This window comes from Dendropsophus ebraccatus, chromosome 4 (assembly GCF_027789765.1).
Source record: "Dendropsophus ebraccatus isolate aDenEbr1 chromosome 4, aDenEbr1.pat, whole genome shotgun sequence".
In the NCBI taxonomy this organism is placed as follows: Eukaryota; Metazoa; Chordata; class Amphibia; order Anura; family Hylidae; genus Dendropsophus; species Dendropsophus ebraccatus.
Window position 1 is genome coordinate 144,065,883 of NC_091457.1, and position 22,411 is coordinate 144,088,293.

Sequence of the window (22,411 nt, forward strand, 5' to 3'; positions counted from 1 at the left end):
GCTTAACAGTGCAATATGAACTTTGAACTAATGAACTAAATGAACTTGATTTATTGCATGGTGGGATGGTGATGGCTACAGAGAAAAGTTGTGCAATATACAGCTGGTTACCGTTTGTTATTTTATTTTTAGGGTGCGTTCACACCTACAGGATCTGCAGCAGATCCGCAGCAGATTTGATGGCGCAGATTTGATGCTGTTTTCAGTTAATTAAATGAAATCTGCTGCGGATCCGGTAAGTGTGAACGTACCCTGAAGGTAAATAAATGTTATCTTTAATAGAGTTTTCCTAGAGATCAGTGTAAGGGTTAATATACAAGGAAATCCAAGAACCCAATCTGTCAGAGATTTAATATTGGTGAAGTTTTCTATATTGCATCATGTATCTTTTCATGTCATATCATTTTCTAACCTTTTTGCTTTTTATGATGTACACAGTGTCCAGCTGACAAATAATAATGCGAGGACAAGTCTCCATCCACTGCAGCTCCGGTATATATATATATTGGGCTCAGGTCCAAAATCCAGAAGAACAGTGTAATATATATATTTTTTTATATATTACACCGTTCGTCTGGATTTTGGACCTGTGACCGATATATATACATGTAATGCTGCTTAAAGAAAGCCATTACTTCTGTGTTCTATCCCTTTAAGTGAAATGATAGAGGTTGGCTTTCAGAGATGGGCGTTTCCAGTTGTTGTTTCCCACATTGTACAGCACACTACCAGAGTTATTACTAGCAGGATCCAGCACACAGAGGAGATGGCTGAGCTTCTCTCCTTATTTTCTAATGTATTTTTATTGCTCATTTCTTTCATCGTTGGCCTTTTCCTCTTGGACTTTGTGAAGAGCAGGAAGAATGGATCTCAGTTTCCCCCAGGTCCTAGAGGAGTTCCATTTCTTGGTAACATTCTGCAGGTTGACTTCCGAAATCTAATAGAAACCTTGCGCCAGGTACAATATTTGAATAGAATGTATGTGTTACCAATACCTGTTTAACAATTCTATATATTGTCCATTGCGTCTTCACTGAGGAAGATAGCAACTGGCCGGCCATAGTCATGCAATGTCTCAACAGCAAGCATGACATCTGTAATAGGTTTAGATAAAATATGTAAATTGCATTCTTGTTTCCATATATACTGAGATATTGGTGAATGCTGAGCAAGTGAATAGATGGCAGCAGGTGAAGCGTACAGTAGCACGCTTCGCTCCCCAGCTGGCCACAACATTCAGCTAGTTTGCCCCATAGACTATAATTGAGCGAATGAGTCGGATCTTGCCACCAGCTGAGGTGTGAAACACGCTACCATGTCTTTCACTCACTTTTAACTAGCGATTGCAGTGAGTGGCTATGTTCACACAACGTCAAAAATAGAGAAAAGGCGGCCGATTTAGAAATTTAAAATATCGCCCGTTTTTGCTGCAATGTAACTGACTGCAATGGCAATGCATTGAAGTCAATGGGAAGACGGACGTCCAATGCACACAATGTAGTGAATAACGGACGTTGTTACCGCGGATGGCATAATAATGAACATGAAAATTATTTTCGGACGTCTTTTGCAAACAGCGGACGTTTTTTATTAGTTGTTTACGCACAGTTTTTCTTTTGTCACTGTTCTTTTTCCATTTTTACTATTAAATTCGATGGACTTTTCAATTAAGACACCCCCAAGATTAATTAGTAACTCCAAACTAGAATAACATACAAACACCAGTCATTGCACTAAGGAAAGGCCAGGATGCTAAATGATGCCCGTCCAAATAACGGACGTAATTTTAAACAGAGCTGAAAAAACGTTGTGTGAATGTTGTGTGCCAATCTCAGGACTGAGACCTGGTGCAATCTAAACTTTTGACACATCTTGACAATATATGAAAAATGTAATTATGTGGCTTTAACTTTGAACTAATACACAGCAATAAGACGTCAAATCAGGCGTACAGATTCCATGATACATTCCCTATCTATGTTGCAGGGGAACATAGGTCACATTCAGGACTTCCGCATTTCATAGAGTAAAACCATCATGATTGAGCAAATTCTATATGTTGTTAAAGGGGTATTCCTGCCGTGGCCTGGGGTTGCTTGGTGGTAGCAGCAGGTGGGCTTCTGGTGTTTAACTCGGGCACTTGTCACAGGGCCAGGAGTGGGGATTCTCAAGCCCAACCCTTTACAAAGCTCAGTGCCAGTCTGTCCGGACACACTGGCACTGGGCTTTGGAAAGGGTTGGGCTTGAAAAAGTGGAGTATATCCTCAAAACGTCGCAGAATCTGGCATCTGGTTCCCCAACGCCGTTCACCTTCATGAAGATGACAGCGCTCTGAGCTTTAAAAAAAGGACTTTTTACTCTCATACAACATCTGAACTTTCACGTGTGTTGGGTGAATATACGATTGTGCATTTGTATCCTGAAATAACTTTTTCGGATAAAGAAAATCTATCTATTCTTATATAAAACTCAGTCTCTCCAACTAACAACCGACGAAAGACAGTGACCATGAACAACCTCCTATTGGTGGGGAAAGTGCTAGAAAGAGGAGAAGGCACAAGTATTCTCTCTACTCTCAAGTATTCTTCTATTTCTATCTCTGAACTTCCGGCAGAGCACAGTACTACTTGGGTTGGGACCCTCTCGACATCCTCCTCTCTACTCTTCTGATTCCCTTTACTACCTCTCAGCACGCAACTCAGGCAGCACAGCTGTATCACTCCTTCTACTGTCAGTATTAGAGATGAGCGAAATTTTTTAAAAGTTTGTTCCGACCGGACTTCTGGATTTTTTTGAAAAGTTCGGTTCAACTGAATTTTGGATTTATTTGGATTTCATAGTTTAAAGCATCTATATGATACAGGGGTAGAGTATTTGGTTGAATTTAGGGCTCTACACGTCAGTAACATTATTATCTTTTCAATATCTCAAAGTCAATTTTTTTTTTAGACTTATAGACTTTTTAGACAATATTCACCATTACAGGGTCTATGCAGGAGACTCACCATTACAGGGTCTATGCAGGACATTCACCATTACTGGGTCTATGCTGGAAATTCACCATTACAGGGTCTATGCAGGAAATTCACCATTACAGGGTCTATACTGGAAAAAGGTCACAAATGCAGTGAAGGAGCAGCAGAAGTCATTGGAGGCCAGTGAAGGTCCAGCAATAGTTTTTAGAGTTTTATTCTACACACATGCACAAGGTATATATTTGTGCCTCAGGAAAACACCTATGTCATATACACTCTTCCAAGGGTCCAACTATAGTACTTGTTTATCTGTATAGCACGTTTTTGTTCTGCGCACCCTTTGCTCTCCTATGCCTAATCTATCTACCTATCTATCTTTGTCCCTCTCTATTTTTCTCTCTCAATCACTATATGTTTCTCCTCTCCACTTTCCTAATAATCTTTTTGTCTTTGCTTTTGTTCAATATCTTCTCAGTGCAGCAGCAGCAGCGTTTTGTCACTGACAAGCTGTGTACACTGGTAACAGTCTCCTTCCACTCTCTGCAGACTGCGTCATGTGACCGCTCCTCTTAAAGCAATACTGACGTCACACGGGGTGGGCTAGTGCAACATCCCTGCTGATTGGATGTGTTCCGGGCATCATGGGAAAGCGCTTTTCCTGTCCAGAACACTTCCTGCTTTCTAAAATGGTGGCTGCCATTTTAGAAAGCAAGAAAAAAACATTCGGAGCTGACTCAGACTTTTGGAAAAATCTTAACCGGATCCCATACCGGCCAAACCGGTTCGCTCATCTCTAGTCAGTATATATCTGGACTCTAAAGTATTAAGTAACTTATCAAGTGTAAAGTATTGTCTCAAGGCAAAGCTGTATTATCTACTGCCTATATCAAGTACCTCCACAGTAAACAAGATTATATTTATGCAAAAGAGACTCTGTGATTCTTTATTAAGCACCAACACAGAAAATACATCTTACTTGGGTCATCTTCCCTTTCTGTGGGTGGCAGTGCCGATATTTCGGGTGGGTCACTACTCAACTCCGGACCACCGTGATAATTGCCCAAGGGACCCCGCAACAGCCCAGCAGGTCACTGTCCACAAGAAAATGAGGTATAGCCAGCCCACTAAAATAAAATCAGGTGTGCCACCATACCTGTGTGTCCAACCGACACTGACGTCACAACAAACTACCACCGGGCAGAACTATACCTCGGCCAACCACTACATTAGTGGAGTCACGCTGTACCAGCTAGCTTGTGATGGTCCGTCTGTCCCTGCTCACTGGCAGGGCAGTCTCCACTAGAGATAATCGAACATCAGGAATGGGAAGCCGATGGTTCGAGTTCGAACAAACTTGAAAAATCCTGATGTTAAATTGTCCCTAGTCACCACACATGTACTGGGAAACTACATTCCCATCTCCATAACTATATATAAAACATTAGGTAATTAAAATTTAAGAAACTTTGCAATTGCTTCTTATTACCTTGTGTTTTGGCTCCCTGCTAGGCCCTCTGATGTGTCTGATGTGTGGACAGCTGGCTGTCTGGCCTGGTCAGTCTGATGACTCGCTCCCTGACCAGAGATTACAGGCTCCCCTGACAGCCACCTAATGTGCAGCAGTCCATCACACTTACAGCTCACAGCTCTGTGGAGCTATGAGAGTTGGTGTAGATGAGCTAAGCACAGAACAGCAGAGCACAGGCCAGAAGCTATGATGCCAGTTCTAGTTCTGCTGGTGAATAGGACCAATCACAGTGAAGGAGCCACGTACAGGGTAAAAAGGGGAGGTAGAAATAACCCTTCAATATAAATGACCAGCTAAGAGAACTTTTTTCATGTAACATTAGTCCTGTGACTTAACATTTGATTAAAAAAAATTCACAGCTGAGAAAGGAGTTTGGGGATGTATTCAGCTTGCAGTACTTCTGGAAAAAAAATGGTGGTGCTGAATGGATTTGAAGTGTTGAAGGAAGCGCTGATCAACCGGTCGGAAGACATCGCAGATCGGCCTCGATTTCCCATCTATGAAAAAATAGGATATGTCGGAGACACCAAAGGTTTGAAAATTTCATAGCATAATTTCATAGAAAATATACAGCGGTTCTAAGCAAGGGCCAAGGCTTGGAGGAAATTACGAAATGTATCCAAGACCAAAAAAACATAACAGAAGAGTAGAATTAAGAGATAAGTGTGGAAATAGTCCATTACCAGCAGTAAAGATGAGCGGCTAGGCCCTGGCTATACACAGACGTTAAGATATAGCACAACTGTTCCGATTTAAAGAATTGGTTTACATTCGTATACTACTCCGTACATTTGGGATGGTCCCCTATACAACATACTATATCTTTAATAAACAATGGTCCTTCCTGGACTACTTTAACTTGCAATGGTTGGGCACCATCTATTAATCTGTGTGTTTTTGTTAGGTATAGTAATAGCCAGATACGGAAACTCATGGAGATAGCAAAGAAGATTTACCCTGTCCACACTTAGAAATTTCGGGATGGGCAAGAAATCCCTGGAGGAGAGAGTGACAGAAGAAGCTCAGTGCCTGTGTTCTGCATTTAGATCCCAGAAAGGTGAGTGGTAGATGTTTTTTTACAGAATGGAGTTGACCTGCTGCAGTTTTTTTTAAAAACTTTTCTAACTTGGCTGGATGGGACATTGTATTCACTTTTCATTCAATTTTATCTGATAGATGATGTGACCATAAATCATTCATGTGCTTGGTATTACTTTTCTCTTACGACGATCACTGTGCTGGATCAATAATGGTTTATTATAAAAATTCAGACAATCCCGCATGCGGCAATACCAAATACATGTTTTTTGTTTTTTTTTTAAATTTGCAAAATGGGAAAAGGGGAGGGAATTAAGGAGGAACTATTAGCAGGTTAGATGAATCTAATTCACAGCAATCAGAAGAATACAGTGGCACTCACCAGTATAGGTTGCAAAATTAATTTCTTTATTTCATCACTGGTCACTGTGAAATTAATTTTGCAACTCATACTGGTGAGTGCCACTGTATTCTTCTGATTGCTGTGAATTACAAAGAGACTGTGACTTTCAGTTGAGCACCACCAAACTTTTGCAAACACGCGCCCACCCCATTTTTTTCCAAGTTCACCTGCAACCGGTGTTGATTGCCACAAGCTAGTAGTGCCGAGGCTATCTCCAATTACATGCAGCTTAGATGAATCTAACCTGCTCTTATGTCCCTTTTGTGCACAGGGCACTAAGAAGGAAGGTATGTCTCTTACCTCGATCCTCAGAGTCGTTCCCGTGCAGTTGTTAATGTAATTGTGTCTCTGTTAAGGCCGCTGCACTGCCCTGCCTCCAGAGCACCGATCCGCCCCTTCTTATGATTACCAGTGGAGTGGGCTGGTCGCGGTAGGGTCGGATCTATGCTCTGGGGGCCTTAGCTTAATGGCCTTACTGAAGACACCATTACATTAACAACAGCACAGGACTGTTGTTGAGGATTAGGTAAGACACATACAGTACCTTTACCCTCAGCACTCCACGCGCAATGGGGAGCTATCAGCGAGTTAGATTTGTCTAACCTGCTGATAGTTCCTCTTTAAACATTTATTAGGAAGGGAGGAAGGGGGTGTTTGTACTTTTAAAAACTTTTAAAATCCCCCCAGAGGACTATAATAGGCATTCATTCGATTGCTTATACTGATCAATGCTTTGCTTTTGCATAACATTGATCAGTTAGATTGGTGCTTACCTGATTAAAGCCCCTATTCCAAGGGGTGACTTTGAGGAGCAAAAGAGTGATGTAAGTGCTCGTTTGCTCCTCGTTCCCCACTTGCTGACGGCGCTATAGCACTCCTATTCCACGGAGCGACGGCAGCAGAGCGTTGCTGTATGAGTCATTATCAACGATCAGCCGACATCGTTCATGTTGGCTGATCGTTGCCTTCTATTCGAATACGGCCGATAATCGTCGATAATAAGAGCCGATTGGCGCTCTTTTTTTTTGCTGTGGGGGTGAAGATTGAACAACAGAGATTGTTTGCTCAGCCCTGCCTGCCAGAGGCATGCAATAGGTTCAGTAAACGAGTGCTGATCTAGGAGATACAGCCCTATCCTTTCCTTGCTTTGTTTTCCACCTTGCATAGTGTGCATAGTACATAGTGGATAATGTGTTATGATGGAGAAAGGCTAAATTATGTGTTTTATTAAAAAAAAAAAATACCGTACCTATGTATGGATGATAATTTTTGGTTTCCGCAGATCAGTTCAATCCACATTTACTCATAAATAACGCTGTCAGTAATGTTATCTGCTCCATTGCGTTTGGGGATCGCTTTGACTATGATGATGCAAAATTTCAGTGATTTTTAAGTCTCTTTGATGCAGCATTAAAGGTTGAATCTGGACTCTTGGCCCAGGTACTTTAAAACCTTATATACTATATAATATGGTGCTAACATCCACCTACTGTAAAACAATAGAACAATACTTTAAATTATTATTATCACTTCTCACGCATGTTCTCACACAAGCCATATGGATTTTAAGGTCACATCTGCTATGGTTTATTTCCATCTTGGTTGGACTAGAGCACCCTGAACCCATCAGATGCCCATTACCCTAACCCCTTCCCCCAAGTTGCAGCATATAAAAAGGTATGCCCCCCCCCCAAAAAAAAATAAAAAAATATATATATATATATAATATATATCTCAATCATATAAGACATCATATCCCATATAAAGGAAAATGCAAGCTCTCTACAGACGCTCTGCAAACCATATAAATTATTAGTCTTATGCTCCACACTTTTCCAGCACCCTCCTTACCTCTATGCACACTCTTCATCTACAATATAATGCTTCACTTAGTAATAATTCTGCATTTAGCCCCAACAAAAAAACAGAACACCTTGCGTAACATGAGCCAGTCATAAGGCCTATTTTCTTTTTTTTTTTTTTTTGCATCCAGTTATTATCCCAATGTGCCCCCACATTTAGTTAAGCGCCTTTTGTGCCCCAAAGAGTAATTAGGTCCTCTGTCCCCCCCACATTGTAGTTAGGCCTCTTTCTCCTCTACACTGTAATTAGGTATCCTTCGGGTCCCAACCCTGCATGTTGGTGCTCCTCTACCCCCACACCATAATTATTCCCTGTTTAAGCCCCCCTCCCCCCTGTGCAGTTAAGCACCAATTGCCTCCCACCCTCCATTTGAGTCACCATATTGTAAATAGGTCTCTCTTCTGTGCCCTCATACTGGAGATAGGACCCCTTTTGTGCCCCATACGGTATATAAACCACATTGTTGACGTGTGTCCCTTCTCTTCTATAAATTATACTTAGAAGTAAAAAAAAAAGTTATACCCACCGCCTTTGCAGATCTACGACACAGTCTGTCCCGATGGTGCCTGATTTCGGCTGAGCGATGCTTACTGCTTTTGTCTTAAGATACAGAAAGTGTCCAAACAGCCAATGATTGATAATATTGGGTGTGGAGCTGGACAACCAATTAAATTACTATAAAACATATCATACATTCCCTCTAAATTAAGGAATTTGAAGAAAATTGTCATTGTCTTTTTTTCCCCCTAGCTGCCGTGAACTCTCCCAGCAGTCATAAAGGACTGAATACAGTATGACCCTATTTTTCAATGTGCATATAATATTACTTAACGTAATATAATTCCCAGATTTACCTTTTAGATCCTAACTGAAATTCCTCTTCTCATGAACGTCTCATGGCTTGTGGATCGTGTGATGAAGCCAGAGTATGAACTCATAGCATTCTTAAAGGAAATAGTATCAGAGCATCAGAAAACCTGGAATCCAAACGACATCCGTGATTTTATTGATGCCTACCTAGTGGAGATGGAAAAAGTAAGGACTCATATTCTTATACGCTATGGTAGAAGTCCATATCTCCAATTTGTCAGGCTTTCTCTAAATTGTCACCTGATCAAGAATGCCAGTGGGGCATTGCTCCCAATCTCACCAGACTCCAATCCTAACAATGTCAACGTTTCTCCACTATCTAATGTCTAGAGGGGTTATGTAACAAATTAACAAATGTACCATGATGCCCACTACTCCCACATGTCCCAATGGACCAGCGTACCTTTCATCCTACTTCCGACCACTGATCCTGGACTCAGGACACTGGCGATTACTAGTGATGAGGGAACATCCTGATGTTTGGTTTGGAACACGAACATTAATAAAAATTATTGTGATCGGTTCGTGTTCACCAAACATTCACGAACAAATAACAAACGTACAGTAAAACTGTACATTTTGGTCTATGCACATGCACACAGATTATCAGGTCCAAAGCGTTAATTTCGCAGTTGCGTACATCGTACGTTCGCATTATAACCATTCCGATCATTGAATACATTGTTCGTGATCGGCGAACACTAACAATTAGTGTGATGTTCGTATGAAAATACCATTTACGAACATGTTTGCTTATCACTAGTGCCTACTGAAGCTTAGGAGAAGGTTTCTTCAGGGACTTCTCCACACACTACTGGGGAGAGTAAAGGAGACTGCTAAGAAGTTCCTCTCGAAAAATGGTTATGCTCTCTGCTCTCAAACTGCCTCACAGACTCACTCCATTGTCTGAAGATATTATGGTCATTCTCCATAAATGTTCTTGAAAATCCCCTGCTAGGAGTGGCGAGTAGGTTTGAAATCTGTCTATAGCTTTTTTAAAGTGTGCCTGTCGTAATAACTTTCAAAATCTAAATCAACAGTAGAAGTGAAATAAAGCAAGTTTTCAATATACATTCATTATTATTTTTTTTTTGTTATCTTGCTGTAAAACAAAGCTGAACTTACCAGAAATCCAGGTCCAGTCTCCTGAAAGCAGCAATTCTGGCCAGTACTGGCTCAATGTGTCCGTCAATCACATGACTGCCTTCTCTCTGTGAACGCAGAGATGGCCTGGGATACCTGGGTTTCCTGTTTTTTGAGAAAAAAAAGAGTTAGAAAACAGGAAGTGCTGTATTCTCCATGATAACTAAAAAAAAAAAATGTAAATTGCAAACTTGCTTTATATCACATCTACTGTTGGTTTAGATTTTGAAAGTTATAATGGCAATGACACTTTAAGTCATAGAGCATTGGCCTGTCACTTCTTTATTATATAGTTGGTCTTTTGATCTACCTACCATACATTCTTGTAGACACACTAACTTATGGTTGTCTTGTAAGATGCACTCACCTTTGCCATCTGTGCCCTCCTTTCTGAAGGTGCCACCATAGGCCCAAGCTCTTAACCCTTTACTTGATTAGAGATCAGTCCACAGATCTACCAGGCGTCCTTTCCACCATTGGTAAACTGATCACTCTGGCTTTCACTTCTGTTGCTGCTATGTGTGGCTCCACACTTCTGTTCTGTCCCCTACACCGTACTGGTCTGGTACTTAGACTGCCGGTACACACCCCTAACCTAACTGACTGATGAAGTGTCAAACTTTATTTGAAACGACAGTAATGCTTTCATATCAACTAATATAGTTAATCTTGTCGAGATCGTCAAATTAAATATTTTTGGAAATACATTCATTTAGCAACCTTCCCTACCATTGTTGACAGCTCTCTGTCTAGATTACAGACCACCACTCTGCTCCAAAACCAGTGGTCTGGACAGTATATATATATATATATATATATATATATATATATATATATATATATATATAGCTATAATGTAGATGTAAAGAGATGTAGAGGAGATTTATCAAACTGGTGTAAAGTAGAATTGTCTCAGTTGCCCCTAGCAACCAATCAGATTCCACTTTTCTTTCCTCACAGATTCTTTGAAAAATAAAAAAGATGGAATCTGATTGGTTGCTAGGGGCAACTAATACAATTCTACTTTACACCAGTTTGATAAATCTCCCCCATAGTCTATATATACTGTAAGATAGATAGGTAGATCTCAACATCTATACTATAGCTACATATAACAGCCAGACCACAGCTTTTAGAGCAGACTGGTGGTCGGTAACCTAGACAATGTATAATTATAACCTACAAGTATAATTATATTAGTTGTAATTGGAATACCCGTTATGTCTTTCCCATTTCTCTGTGTTGGAAGGCAAGCCCTGTATATTCAGGGGTGGGAGGGAGGAGGCTTGCTGTTGCGGCCTAGCACCACCTCCCCGACCATTTACCTGCAGAGCTGACAGATTACCTGTTACATTTATTCCAAGTACACAGCAATAATACTCATTTCTTTTAGGTGAAGGGGGACAGTGCTACTAGTTTTAATGAAGGAAACCTGCTGATGACCACATATGATTTATTTGGTGCTGGGACAGAAACTACAAGTACCACCCTGAGGTGGGGGCTGCTGTATATGATCCTCTATCCAGATGTTCAATGTGAGTAGCAACACTTTACATTTTACATGTATAAACTTTAAATCTCTTATTACTGTAGGAATTTATCTTTATATTTAAGTCAATTTTTCACTTTTTCTATTTATATTGCAATTTATTATTATGTCCCTATATAAAGCTGACATGTATCAGTGTATGTATGAGCATTCGTGTAGTAATAAATATTGTCATTCAGCCAAAGTACAAGAAGAAATCGATCAAGTGATTGGAAGAGAGCGGAAGCCGACAATGGGGGATGTGCTGCAGATGCCGTATACTAATGCTGTGATCCATGAAGTACAACGATGCGGAGATATCCTTCCCTTGGCTTTGCCTCATATGACCTACAGAGACATGGAGATTAATGGGTATAATATACCAAAGGTAAAAACTATGGGAAATGTCTATTATCAGAAATGTTTTGTTTTCTCAGATTTATGATAAACGATTGCAAATGTCCGGAAATCGTTCACCATAATACATGGAACGATAAGTCCTTAGTTGATAAGTTCTTTACTATTGTTCTAAACCATTCCCCATGTACCATTATTTTTCAATTCTTTTCCCATAGGGCACCACTGTTATGACCAACCTGTCCTCTGTGCTGAAAGATCAGCAAGTATGGGAGAAACCTTTCCAGTTTTACCCAAAGCATTTTCTAGATGAGAACGGAAAGTTTGTAAAACGAGAAGCATTTATCCCATTTTCTGCAGGTGAGCATGAAAGTCTTATTGGTGTTTCCTATCAGGGTAAAAAAACTTAAATTTTATAATATAAGTACTTCAAATATTTGAAGCTACGTGATTCCAAATCCCTTACATAGATATGAGTATGGGCGGTTTCAGAAAGAGTGGGTTGTTTATTGTTTAGCTTCCCCTTAAAGTCAATGTCTCACTGTACCTAGAAATCTTAAAGTATGACTGGAAATGCATGTCAAGCCAGCGATCAGATTCTTCTGGAGAGATCTCTGGCTTGGCGTAAATTCCCAGTCATGTTTAAGACTCCTAGTTGGAGTGAGACACTGACTTTAAAGTAGAAATCCAACCAAATGTAAAAAACAGGGAGGGCTGGGGGAGGTGGGAATGTAAAAAAGTGATACTTACCTGTCCCAGTGCCCCCGCAGTGCATTGAGACTAGCTCACAGTCAGTCTCCGGTCCTACCTCAGTCACTGACTAGCTGAGTAGGCATTTCTGAGCCGGGTCGTGATTTCACGGGACTGGGAGCTACAGTACACTGATGGGCAACTGTGAGTGGTGGTGCTGTACTGTGGGGGGCACCGGGACAGGTAAGTGTGACTTCTTTATTATGTTCCCACCACCCCCTGCCCGTTTTTTTTTTTTTTTTTTTATGGAAATCTGTCCGGAATTCTCCTCTAAGGAAAACTACACTAGAGTGAGAGTTACTTTGCATATATTTTTACCCAGAACTCCCAGTGGAACATGAATGACCTGTAAGATAAGAAGTTAGGGTCATTTGATGTAAATATTAACCAAAAACATAAGCTTCACTGCCAACATGTGTATGGCGGGGAGCGGAGAGGGTGGTTTAAAAAAAAAAAAAAAAGCAAAAAACAACAGACACTCATCTTCTCGTGCCGCCACCAGTATTATGCAGCTCTGTTCCCTGCCTCTGGGTTTGGGTTGCAATGTCACCAGCACACCCAGCCAACCAGTGGTGGAGGTGGAACCCTATTGCCTGTGATATCACACCCCAAGCACAGAAGTGGCTGCATAATATGGGAAGCAGCATGGGGGCCAGGAAGGTGAGTGCAGGTTACCTTTTTTTTCACCCCATCTGTTAGTTAATTTTTTTTGTTTTCTCTTCTAGGTCGGAGATCTTGTTTGGGAGAACAACTTGCCAGAATGGAACTCTTCCTGTTTTTTACCACTTTATTACAGCAGCTTACATTTGGGATACCGAATGACCAATCTCGTCCCAGGGAAGATCCTGTCTATGCCCTAACACAAAGTCCACAGCCCTACAATATTCATGTAGTAGCTAGGGGATAAGTCTTCAGACAGGAAGACAACTGTATCCATGTCACTGAATCTTACTCTTTAGCTTCTCATAGTCATACAATTAATAAAATATTTAGTTTAGTTTCTCATAGTATGGCATCTCATACAAATTTTTCTAAAAATCCTTTGCTAATTTTCAATAGTAATGTTCAAAAAGTGACTCATTGTTTATATGAATATAAGAATAAAGTATTTACCCAGATACGTTGGCTATCACACAGTACATTCAGTCATGTAATAATAAATCATAGCATCTTTGTAAGCAGTTCTGGCCTTCGATATGTGCTGTCTGATCTGCAAACAGAATCTTACAAAGCAGAATTTGCTAAGCAGATTCATACATACAGATTGTGGGAAATTACTTAACTTAAAGGGGTTAGACGATTTACAAATACTTGTCCACTGTCTTTCAGAGAGGGGACAAGTATATGATTGGGGGGGGGGGAGGCGATCTCTGTGCCCCCTGGGGATCTCTCTATTGGCTTCCCTTCTCCTTTGTTATGAATTGAGCTGCTTGTTGGCGCATGACTGGTAGCTCCATTAATTTTCTATGGAGCCGCCAGAGAGAGCCAAGTACAGCAACCGGCTTATTCTGGCGGCTACATAGATAATAAATGGAGCTGCGGGTCAGGTGCCATCCCATGGCTCGATTCATAACAAAGGAACTGGGACACTATTAGTGAGATCCCCAGGGGGCATGAAGGTTGGATCCCCTGCTTTCTCATACTTGTCCCCTATCCTGTGGACAGCACCAAAGTACGACCACATTTTTATTCTGCACTCTTATATATATCGGTGCTGTCTCTGAGCTATGTCAAATATTGATGTGGATGGAGGGATCCGTGGTGGTAAGAATTCTATAACCAGTACCTGTGGTGGAAAGTCAAAGTGGGGAGGAAAGGACAGAAGAGCAGAGTGTTGAATTGTATCAAAAAACTGCAGCTTCTCACATTATAGCAAAGTCAAACGCAAGTTTAAGGCCACCATTATTATGGTGAGGGAGAAACCTTTCCAGATTTATCAGGTTTCTTACAGTGTACTGTAATATACTGAGGGGTTGTTTCTGGGTGGTGTAGTGCAACCTTAGGGCTCACCTTCTGTAACCTTCCTGTCACGGTGAGGTCCTCTCAGCATATACACAGGGGAATATCTTTAATAAAAGTCTTCACACAGTAGTGGTGCAAGTATATGGAAACTTTACTTGAAGAATAACTATGTACAATCCATTACAGGGGCATCTGATGATCAATATATGTTAGCTTGATCAGAGTCCTTAGCTTCAGGGGGGTTACCTTGGTTACTATAATTTAGACTTGGTAGATAGATAGGTTTACAGTAATAGTGTAGACAGACCTGTTCCAGGGACTTTGCTGTTTCCAGCCTTTATAAGGTACGTGTGAATAGATACTTGAAGTTACTGAAAAGACTTGAAAGAAATTACGCTGGCAACGCTCACTGGCAAGCAGGAGGAAGACGTATGAACACACTGACTTGAGAGCCAGGAAGATATGGACTGTGAATGGGAGACCCTCTATCACTTCACCAATGTGACAGCAGGCACTAATAAATACAGAGAATGTCCTACTTAGACTTTGAGGGCACGTATTAATCCTTATAGCTGCCTGGAAACAGGTTAGGAGACTGAACCTCAAGCCTGACAGGATTGGTAAGGTGATGCAGAGAGGTTAGATGTGACTCTGGCCAAGCCAGATTACCAACTGTCAACTGTAAAGACCCGCACAGCACTCTGGGTAGAAGGTGGGCAGAGCCAACTTTCCCCTGGCCAATCACTCCAGTCTCATAGGTTGCAGGGGAGGAGCACTGATCAAGCTCAACACTTGTATACAAACAGATAAATTGACCAATCAATATTCTCCTAGTGGGTTGCTATAGAAACTGTATGAACACGTGTACCACTAGAGGTCAATACATAACAGCATCAAACAAATACGTGACAGAAAACAATGCTCATTTAACCCCTTAGGGACCGCCATGCTGCCTTTTCACGGCGACCACTAATGGGCTTTATTCCGATGCATACGCCTTTTAATGGCGGGCGCATCAGAATAAATTAGCGCCCGGCGGCGGCAGCAGGACGGGGGATCAGCGGTCATTGTGACAGCTGACCCCCTCCTGTAACTGCCCGGAGTGGAGGATTCTCCGCTACGAGCAGTTTAACCCGTTAAATGCCGCTGTCAAAGCATGACAGCGGCATCTAATGAGTTGTGGTGTGTACCGGACGGCGCCGCAGGTCCACTTACGCGATCGGAGGTCCCGCGTCGTCGTCCGGTCCCTCCGACGTCTCCATGGTAACTCCGGGGGCCTAATGAAGGCCCCCGGGCTTACCATGGATAAGCCATCCTGCTGACAGGGGTGGCTGTGCTACTGCCTGTCAGCAGGATGGTCACATGACACAATACACTGTACTGCAGAAGCAGTACAGTGTATTGTATACTGTGATCTAAGTGTTACACTAGTGTACAGTAATGTACACTAGTGTAAAAAAGTAAAAAAAAAGTGCACCAAACACAATCCCCCCAGCCCCCCCTCCCCATAATAAAAATGCATTACATTCCCCATACACTATAAAACATTACATAAAAGTGATCAAAAACACAAATCCTATACATATTTGGTATCACCACGTCCGTAACGACCCAATCTATAAAACGATATCAATAATTATATCGCACGACACACGCTGTAAAAAAATAAATAAAAAAACAGTACCAGAATAGCAGTATTTTATCAATCTGCTTTAGAAAATACGCCATAAAAGAGATCAAAAAGTCATATACATATAAAACTTGGTATCAATAGAAACTATAGATCTTCCTGCAAAAAATAAGCCCAAAACCAGCTCTGTCGCGCAAAAGATAAGAATGCTATGGATCTTGCAATGTGGCGACAGCTTTTGTGGGTTTTTGCTAGGAAGGTAGTTTCTATTGCGCCAAAGTGGTAATAGTTAAAAAAAACCTACACAAATGTGGTATCGCCGTAACCGTAGTGACCCAGAGAATACATGTATTATGTTATTAGTGACCGCCGCTACGGATTTTTACGGCGATCACTAATGGGCTCTATTCTGCTGCCATCAGCTCTTTATGGCGATGGTGCAGAATAGTGCAGCAGCGCCGGTAATGCCCGCAGCCCCCTCCTCTCAGCTACCGGAGGTCGCTGAGAAGTTGGGGCAGAGTGTGGGGTCAGTCCTGGCCAGTCCCCGCACCGATGATCGCCGTTATTACCAGTATAACGGCAGCCACCGGTAACGGGCACTGCATGCTTTCATCTCCTCTCACCGTTAATCCACAGTGAGAGGAGATGAATGTCCCCCCTCCCCCTGTTCCCCCCGGAATAACCTTAGTGTTCACAGTGAGTAATTCCTTAGGGTACAAACACACTTGCCGTATCTGCAGCGAGTTTCTCGCTGCGTATTCGCAGCGAGACTCGCTGAGGATCCTGACCCTGTGTACTCAATGGCAGACAAAGTCGCAGCAGGGATGTACATCCCTGCTGCGAGTTTGTCCAAAGGCCGACCCGTTAACCCCCCGGCCGCCGGAGACTATACATCACCTGGTCCCGACTATACATCACCTGGTCCTTCGCTGATTCCAGGCACGTCCCGCTCAGCCAATCAATGTGCTTCCCCACCGCAGCACTGATTGGCTGAGCGGGCAGTGAAGACGCCGGGAGCCCCGTAGGCGGGATCGGGTGACGTATAGTCTCCGGCTGCCGGGGAGTTAGCGGGGCGAGCTGCGGACAAACTCGCAGCAGGGATGTACATCCCTGCTGCGAGTTTGTCTGCCATTGAGTACACATGGCTGGGATCCTCAGCGAGTCTCACTGCGAATACGCAGCCAGAAACTCGCTGCGGATACGACAAGTGTGTTTGTACCCTTAAAAAAAGATCAAACTCTCATTCTCTCCACCACCAGAGGTGGCGGAGAGCATGGGGCAATAATCAGGGACTAGCCGATGTGGTCCTGGCACAAGTGATCAGCGGTATATACTATATACCACTGATCACTTGCTCCAAATGCTTCCGGCACTTTTTGTCCCGTCACCAAAAATCATTGGTAACAGAATAAAAAGTCAAGTGCCCCGGATTACCTGTAACCACCTTGCATTACCTGTAACCACCTCGCATTACCTGTAACCACCCCAGATTACCTATAACCACTCCGCATTACCTGTAACCACCCCAGATTACCTGTAACCACCCCAGATTATTCATAACCACTCCAGTTTACCTGTAACTGCTCAGATTACCCGTAACCACCCCAGATAGCCAGTAAACACCCCCAGATTGCCTGTAACCACCCCAGATTGCCACAGGCTACCCATAACCACTACAGATTACCACAGATTGCCCGTAACCACCCCAGATTGCCCATACCCACCCCAGAATGCCTGTCACTCCTCCCCCAGATTGCCCATCACCACCCCAGTTTGCCTGTGACCCACCCCCCCCAGATTGCCCGTCACCACCCCAGATAGCCCGTAAATACCCCCAGATTGTCCGTTACCACCCCTATATAGCCAGTAAACCCCCCCCCCAGATTGTCCGTTACCACCCCATATAGCCGGTAAACACCCCCAGATAGCCAGTAAACACCCTCACATTGCCCATAAACACCCCAGATTGCCACAGACTGCTCGTACCACCCCAGATTGTCCATAAACACCCCAGATTGCCACAGACTGCTCGTACCACCCCAGATTGCCCATAAACACCCCAGATTGCCACAGACTGCTTGTACCACCCCAGATTGCCCATAAACACCCCAGATAGCAAGTAAACACTCCCAGGTTGCCCGTCACTACCCCAGATTACCTGTAATCTCATAAAAAAAAAAAATATTTTAGCACCTGCGCTATTCTAATAACTGATGCTAGCTGTGGTTTTGCACCAGCAAAATGACGCTCCTTCCCTTCTGAGCCCTGCTGCGTGCCCATACAGTGGTTTATGCCCACATATGAGGTACCGTTGTACTCAGGAGAACATGCTTTACAAATTTTGCTGTGCATTTTCTCTCCTGTTTCTCGTGAAATTGAGAAATTTCAAACTAAACAAACATATTATTGGAAAAATTCTAGTTTTTCATTTTTACTGTCTAATTTTGAATAATTTCCTCTAATACCTGTGGGGTCAAAATGCTCACCGCACACCAAGATGTATTCTTTGAGGGGTGCCCTTTCCAAAATGGGGTGACTTATGGGGGGGGTTTCACTCTGCTGACACTACAGGGGCTCTGCAACCGCACCTGGGGCTCAGAAACTTCTACAGCAAAATCTGCACTGAAAATGCTAATTGGCGCTCCCTTCCTTCTGATCCCTGCTGTGTGCCCATACAGTGGTTTATGCCCACATATGGGGTACCGTTGTACTCGGAAGAACCTGTGTTACAGATTTTGGGGTGCCTTTTCTCTCCTGCTCCTTGTGAAATTGAGAAATTTCAAACTAAACAAACATATTATTGGAAAAATTCTAGTTTTTCATTTTTACTGTCTAATTTTAAATACTTTCCTCTAATACCTGTGGGGTCAAAATGCTCACCACACCCCAAGATGTATTCTTTGAGGGGTTATCTTTCCAAAATGGGCTGACTTTTGGGGGGGTTTCACTTCCCTGGCACTACAGGGGCTTTGCAAACGCACCTGGCGCCTGAAAACTTGTACAGCAAAATCTGCACTGAAAATGCTAATTGGCGCTCCTTCCCTTCTGAGCCCCGCTGTGTGCCCATACAGTGGTTTACGCCCCCATATGGGTCACCATTGTACTCAGGAGAACCTGCGTTACAAATTTTGGGGTGCTTTTTCTCTCCTGTTGCTTGCAAAAATGAGATACTTTAATCTGAACGAACATATTATTTGAAAATTTCTATTTTCCATTTTTTTCCGGCCTAATTGTGAATACTTTCCTCCAGCCCCTGTAGGGTTAAAATGCTCATTATACCCCTAGATTAATTCTTTAAGGTGTCTAGTTTCCAAAATGGGGTCATTTATGGGGGTTTCAAGTATACAAGCCTCCTAAACACACTTCAAAAAAAACTGGTCCCTAAAAAAATTAGTTTTGGAAATTTAATGAAAAATTGGTAATTTGCTGATACATTTCTTAGCCCCGTAACACCGAAGAAAAGTAAAATATGTTTATGAAATTATGCCAGAATAAAGAGGACATATTGGTAATGTGACCTAGTAACTAATTTATGTGATACAACTTTCTTTTCTTAGAAGCAGAGAATTTCAAAGTTTGTAAAGTGCAAATTTTTCAAATTTTTCATGATATTTTTATGTTTTTCACAAAAAACACAAAAGATAGTGACCAAATTTTACCACTAATATAAAGTACCATATGTTACAAAAAAAACAATCTCAGAATCGTTTGCATATGTTAAAGCATCACTGAGCTATAAGCGCATAAAATGAGACAGGTCAGATTTTGAAAAATGAGCCTGGTCATTAAGGCTCAAATAGGCTTGGTCCCTAAGGTTAATACATTACCACAAGAGAGGCCAGGAAAAGACACAAACACATAGGCCCAAATACAGACAGTCCGGGGTTGCCAATGGCAATAGTATACCTCTAGACGCCTGACTATATATACCAGACTGAGCCCTTACACCCAGGGCCGGCGTCAGCACCTGGCATACTCGGGCAAGTGCCAGGGCCCACGGCCGCCCAAGAGGCCCTCGACACTTGCCCAAGCAGTGAGACAGACGCCCGCCGCATCACCGACCCCAAGTCCGGGGGAGGGCTGGAGGGGCTGGGGAAGGACCTGCCGTGTTTGCTGCACTGGGGAAGGACCTGTGGTGACGTCATAAGGGGCGGGACTGAGAACGGGAGAGGCTGCATATGGATGAAGGACCTGTGGTGACGTCATAAGGGGGCGGGGCTGAGAACGGGAGAGGCTGTATATGGATGAAGGACCTGTGATCATTGTCATGTGACATGAGGAGGCGGGGCTCACCAATACCTTCCCTCTGTATGCTGTGAGTTTTAGTCCTTCTCTTATATCTCTTTCTGTAATGGCCTCTGATCTCCCATAATAACAGGCTGTCCATGCTGGGAGTTGTAGTCCTCTTATATCTCCTTCTGTAATGTCCTCTGATCTCCCATAATAACAGGCTGTCCATGCTGGGAGTTGTAGTCCTCCTCTTATATCTCCTCCTGTAATGTCCTCTGATCTCCTATAATAACAGGCTGGACATGCTGGGAGTTGTAGTACTCCTCTTAAATCTCCTCCTGTAATGTCCTTTGATATCCCATAATAACAGGCTGGACACACTGGGAGTTGTAGTCCTATTATATCTCCTCCTGTAATGTCCTCTGATATCCCATAATAACAGGCTGGACATGCTGGGAGTTGTAGTCCTATTATATCTCCTCCTGTAATGTCCTCTGATATCCCATAATAACAGGCTGGACATGCTGGGAGTTGTAGTCCTATTATATCTCCTCCTGTAATGTCCTCTGATATCCCATAATAACAGGATGGACATGCTGGGAGTTGTAGTCCTATTATATCTCCTCCTGTAATGTCCTCTGATATCCCATAATAACAGGCTGGACATGCTGGGAGTTGTAGTCCTATTATATCTCCTCCTGTAATGTCCTCTGATATTCCATAATAACAGGCTGGACACACTGGGAGTTGTAGTCCTATTATATCTCCTCCTGTAATGTCCTCTGATATCCCATAATAACAGGCTGGACATGGTGGGAGTTGTAGTACTCCTCTTAAATCTCCTCCTGTAATGTCCTCTGATCTCCCATAATAACAGGCTGGACATGCTGGGGGTTGTTTTGGTACCCCTGGTATACCTCATGTAATGTCTCTTACTGTAACTCCATTCTAGCCTGCTCTACGGTGAAGAAGCTAGAATACAGACTCCAGGGGGACGACCTCCTTCCAGCACCTCCATTCTAGCATGGATCCGATCTCACCAACAGGCGCAGAGCGATGACGTCATCACGCCTGCTGGTGGATCCACAAGGCGCACACAAGGGAGAAGAGGACCCATCCCCCACCCGGATTAGTGAGTATGTTTTATTTTTTTATTTTCTTGTGCTGAGGGAGATCAGGGGGCATTTCTATGGGGCAGAGCAGGTGGCATTTCTATGGGGCAGAGCAGGGGGCATTACTATGGAGCAGAGCAGGGGGCATTACTATGGGGCAGAGCAGGGGGCATTTCTATGGGGCAGAGCAGGGGGCATTACTATGGAGCAGAGCAGGGGGCATTACTATGGGGCAGAGCAGGGGGCATTACTATGGAGCAGAGCAGGGGGCATTACTATGGGGCAGAGCAGGGGGCATTTCTATGGGGCAGAGCAGGGGGCATTACTATGGAGCAGAGCAGGGGGCATTACTATGGGGCAGAGCAGGCGGGATTTCTATGGGGCAGAGCAGGGGGCATTTCTATGGGGCAGAGCAGGGGGCATTACTATGGGGCAGAGCAGGGGGCATTACTATGGAGCAGAGCAGGGGGCATTACTATGGGGCAGAGCAGGCGGGATTTCTATGGGGCAGAGCAGGGGGCATTTCTATGGGGCAGAGCAGGGGGCATTACTATGGAGCAGAGCAGGGGGCATTACTATGGGGCAGAGCAGGGGGCATTTCTATGGGGCAGAGCAGGGGGCATTACTATGGAGCAGAGCAGGGGGCATTACTATGGGGCAGAGCAGGCGGGATTTCTATGGGGCAGAGCAGGGGGCATTTCTATGGGGCAGAGCAGGGGGCATTACTATGGGGCAGAGCAGGGGGCATTACTATGGGGACAGAGCAGGGGGCATTACTATGGGGACAGAGCAGGGGGCATTACTATGGGGACAGAGGGCATTATTACTATATGGGGGGCACAGCACAGGACCCACAAACCTCCTTACTTTACTGCACATGACACCAAACAGTGGAGTTACTACTGTATAGGAGCCTATGGGTGGGAAAAAGGGAAGGAAGTTGCTGAAAAAGTGTGGAGCCTAACATGTTTGTCTGACAGGTCCCGAAGAGCTGAATTGTAGCTGGAAGAAATCATCATGGA

General features: G+C 43.3%; 1 pseudogene; it reads left to right on the top strand.

Moving 5' to 3' along the window:
* Positions 1-725: 725 nt before the first annotated feature.
* On the top strand, positions 726-13,373 carry LOC138788916 (cytochrome P450 2D17-like; annotated as a pseudogene).
* Positions 13,374-22,411: the final 9,038 nt, after the last annotated feature.